Source organism: Myotis lucifugus, unplaced genomic scaffold (genome assembly GCF_000147115.1).
Source record: "Myotis lucifugus unplaced genomic scaffold, Myoluc2.0 scaffold_594, whole genome shotgun sequence".
Taxonomy (NCBI): domain Eukaryota; kingdom Metazoa; phylum Chordata; class Mammalia; order Chiroptera; family Vespertilionidae; genus Myotis; species Myotis lucifugus.
In genome coordinates this window covers 99,649-104,267 of record NW_005871642.1, presented here as the reverse complement: position 1 = coordinate 104,267, position 4,619 = coordinate 99,649, and the positions used below count along the sequence as shown (strand labels likewise).

The following is a 4,619-nucleotide window of genomic DNA, read 5'->3' as shown; positions in this document are numbered from 1 at the left end:
TGGGGGGTGGGGGTGGACGGGCTCGGCTCCCGGGGCGGGGGACTCAGCACACCTGGTCGGTGCAGCGCGCTATTAAACGCCATCCACAGGTACTGAAAGGCCGAGGGCTACGCTCTCCATCTTGCCTCAGGGTAAGGGCTACGTCCTTTCTCCTCCCCTTACTCCAACCCCCTCCCCCCCCCCATAAAGCCCGTCTCTACGCGGGGGTTCCCTCTCTCGGCCACTTGGCTTGCCATTGTGTCGGCGAGTCTGGTGGATGAGGAGCTCAAGCTAGCTTGAAATACAGATTCTTATGCTTTTGCATGGGACTGGCTGGCTCCCTGGTGTTGGTTTCTTGGGGATCTTGAGATCTGGGCACAACATTTGGGGGCTCACCCGGGGTTCCCAAGACCATGTAGGGATCCTCAATCCGTAGAATCTGCGTGGCCGCGGTAAGTGTCTGTGTGTTGTGTATCTGTCCTGTGTGAGCTCACTTCTGAAATCTGTATTCGCCTTCAATGATCTTTAGTGGATGCACATGGTGATCAAGGGCGGGAGGAGTCGGGGGACGCCTCGACCCTCCATCTGTATCTGTAGGGGTGTAGTTTTGCTTCTGCGGAGTCGGAAGGTCTGTAGGAATCCCCTCAATCTGAGACGAGGTGGGTCGCAACAGCCAGTTTGGCGTAATGCCATCGTCTAGTTGCTTCCATGGAGTTGGAAAGCTGTATTTTCAGGCCCATTTAGTTTTCTGTGTTTATATGTTTCTTTCTGTGAACTTACTGGATGGAGCTAAAGAAAAGCATGCAGACTGCTCCTTTGGGTATTGTGGTTGAGACATTTCAAGGAGATTGGGGGAGGCTTTAGAGCTCCCTCAGGGGGGGGGGGAGGTGTTAAACTCTGAATGAATGTCTGGGGAAAATATGTGAATATAAAGGCAGGGATCACTGTGCCTCGGGCGCAGGAGCCGCTTGCTCTGCAGCCGGGGCACCAGGCCCCCCCGGGGCAGGCGTGAGGGAGCCTCCCCCAGTACACAAATGTCCTGCACGGGGCCTCTAGTTTTTAGAATGAATTAGTAACTGGATCACTACAGCCAGTTCTGCTAGATTCCCTATTTCTTCTAGTCTTTTCCTATAACCTATTTACATCCATAACCTCAAGGGAGAGAATCTTCCTAAAAAACCCCTAAAATGCTTCTTTCATTCTGTCACTTTTCACTCAGAAATCTTAAAAGCTTCCTCTTTTTTTTGCTTCCAGAACACTGTCCATACCCTTGAGCAAGGGGTTCAGTCTGAGCTCTGGCCTCCAACGTCGGCTGCCATCCTCACCGTCTTCGCACACTGCTGCCAGCAGGGTGGCTCAGCTATGCTCCCCACACACAGTCCTCCACACAGCAAGCATGTCAAACTCAAAGGCTAACACAGGCCAAATAAACAAGGTATGTGTATGTGGCTGCAAAAAACAAAAGCTTCAATTTTCATAGAAAGGTAGGTTTATTTTGATAGAGACATGCTGAATACAAAGAGCTGAAATAAATGAGTCATCGTTAACATAAAATAATAGAACATTTTAATAAAAATTATTTTTTCTTGAACATTAACTTACCAGACACAGAAAAACTGCACAAATTAATAAGCATAACGCAAGTAAGCCTATTTTTCTTGTTCTCTGAAAGCGAAATATTTCCTGTTGCACACACCAAACAAGTCAGTCCACGACTAATGACGTGGCCATCAGCTGCTAAAATATTCGCTGCTAATATTAGTGGAGAGAAATGGTGCGCCTGAGCGTAAGGTGCGTAAGGGAAATGAATGCAACACGATTGTAGTAACCAGTCATTAGCGAACGTTGTAGTTCGTTATTAATAATTATGTATAACAGGATATCTAAGTTACAAAATTTTTATTAAAACATTTCTTACATACCCGTTATATTGCCTGGGCCGCAAAAATATTTGTTGTGGGCCGCATGCAGCCCGCAAGCCGCGAGTTTGACAGGCTTGCTCTACGGGGCCTGCTCAAGGCTCCCCACACACAATCCTCTGGGCCTGCTCACCACGCCGTCCCTTCCTGGCTCTAATCCTCAACAAGCAGCCCACGTCAATCTAATTTTGATACTGTTAGGGGCAGAAATAGAATATTGGGGACTAGCTATGGTTAAGGGTAATATTAACCATGCTCTGTTAACCATGATTGCCTTGTGTTGGTTAAAGAAAGGACATTCTAACCTGGCTGGGAGTTGAACGCCCCCAGGACCTGGAAGCCAACCTTTGAATGCGGTCCATTCTCATTCAAGAACTGCCTATTAACATGGAAAGATGAACAACCTTGTTGCCCAAACAATGCAGTTCCACCCCAACCTGCATAGCCCCATGCCTGTAACCCATACTTCCCCATGTAATCCCCCTCCCACCCTATATAAGCAGCTGGTTTGTGGTGGGGAACAGAGCAGATTTCTGTGGTTGACCTGCTGCCGGCAGGATTGGAATAAACGCTCATATATATATTCAACCCTGTCTCTGCTTAATTGGCTCAAGTAGTGACAGGCAGCCGGACACATTGATTGTCCGGTTACAATACTTGGTTATTTTCTATCTTAAGACTTCCTTTGACTTTGCTCTGTGTGGAACTCTGACCTGAGGTCAGGGCCTTGAGTAACTCTGTGAGGACAGGAGCTCCTCTGCAAACCTGTGTTCTCCATCACGCCGTGCACATAGCTCTGATCTAGTGCTGGGAATTAATTACTTGTTGAATTATTAGACTAATATCTAATTAACTTAGTGATTTCACTGTCACATCATATATATATGTATGTATACATATAAATATCCTATATAATAAAGAGGGAATATGCTAATTTGTCCGTTATGGTGCCCAAGTAATGACCGATTTGCATATTGACAGACCAGCAGGTGCGCACACAGCAGGGGGACTTGCGTGAGGCTCACTGGAGTCCTCTTTTTCTCCCGGGTGCATGTGCCTGACAAACACCCCCGCCATACCGCACCCCGTTGGAGAGCACCCTGCCCGGGGACGCCACCAACCCCCCCACCAAGGGGTGGCACCTGCACAGCAGACGGCCAGTTCTCAGCGTGGTTGGCAAAAGGGCCCAGGCGCGACAACAGAGAGTGCACAGGCCACCCTCACACCACGGGGAAGCCGCCGTGGCTTTCTCCAGCCTTCCATTCATTCATCTTCCTGTCCTACCCAGACGGGGGCTCACATCCTGGGCGGAATGCCCCCGCCCCAGGACAAGCCAGGCCCAACCATGCCTGCGAATTCCAGAGGGGAGCAGATGGAGAGCCGCTCGAGGTGTGGGAGCGGGCACGCTGGCACTCAACACTCAACGGGAGCAAAGCCTCGCACACGTAACACAGTGGTACCCGATCCCCATGATGGACTCAGGCCCAGCCGGTGGACCCTCCCCCAACTCAGAGGGGGGAGGCGCGGGCCACAGTAGGCAAGACACAGCTGTGTCATTGCTCAGTCCCTCATAGCCCGGGGGGGCGGGGGGGGAAGACGGGGGGAGGGTTAGGGATGATGAACAGAAGTAGGAAATAAGGAGGAAAGAAAAGTTTATAAATGATGAGTCAGTAGGAAAAAGTGTTACATAAAGGAAAGAGAAAAATTGTGTGAGAGGGAGAAGCCAATAAGGAGTCAAATACAATTGTGTGTGAAGGGGATAAGATTTTTTAAAAAAGTTAATAGGGGTGACCAGGCCAGCAGGGGAGGGCAGTTAGGGGTGACCAGGCCAGCAGGGGAGGGAAGTTAGGGGTGACCAGGCCAGCAGGGGAGGGAAGTTAGGGGGATCAGGTAGGCAGGCAGGCAGGCAGAGTGGTTAGGGCAAGTAGGCAGGTGAGCGGTTAGGAGCCAGAGGTCCCGGATTGCAAGAGGGATGTCCAACTGCCAGTTTAGGCCCAATCCCCAAGGGCTCCCACATTGGAGAGGGTACAGGTTGGGCTGGGGCACCCCCCCCTGCATGGATTTTGTGCACTGGGCCTCTAGTATAATATATTCTTTATAACCATTATCATTTATTCAGTTTTATATTTGATGGGTGCAGACACAAATTGCTGTGACCTGCACGGTGGGGTTCAGGATCTGCAGGAGGGGCCAATGCACAAATGAAAATGTTATATAAGAAATATGAATTTGGAAGGCATTGGGGGACCAGTGGAAACCTCTTGTGAAGAGGTTCACCGAGACCAGTCCATTACCTTTTTATTCACTTTGAATACACATTTGCCCTTTAGCAATGTGTACAGACAGATCAAAGGTAAAGTTTGGTATACAATGTAAAGATTATCAGGTCAGGAAATCTCCTCAAGCCATTGCAATCACAGCAGGGCAGCCCTGCTGAATATCAAAGTCCATTGGCCTTCCAATGTCTCTTTTGCACTTTCATGCTAACTGCTGTTTGCTTTAGCCTCCAGCAACAAATGCCTGTTGAAGATGAGAAGGTAACCTGAGTGAGCAGGCCAGGCCAGGAGGGAATGACAGGGACAGTGACTGGAGGACGGTGTCCCTCCTGGAAGCAGGGAGGCAGCTATTTCTCATCTTTAGCTGAAGATGACAATTGAGAATGTGGCCCCAGAATATAGCAAAATTTTTAGATTTTTCAAGAGAGGCAAAAATCTGGAGTCT

General features: G+C 49.3%; 1 long non-coding RNA gene across 1 annotated transcript; it reads left to right on the top strand.

Annotated features, from left to right (window-relative positions):
- The first annotated feature begins 25 nt into the window (after positions 1-25).
- Positions 26-2,486, top strand: LOC106694724. The gene is made up of 3 exons (XR_001345775.2): positions 26-131; positions 1,234-1,414; positions 2,189-2,486. It is a non-coding gene; the product is annotated as an uncharacterized LOC106694724 (long non-coding RNA).
- Positions 2,487-4,619: the final 2,133 nt, after the last annotated feature.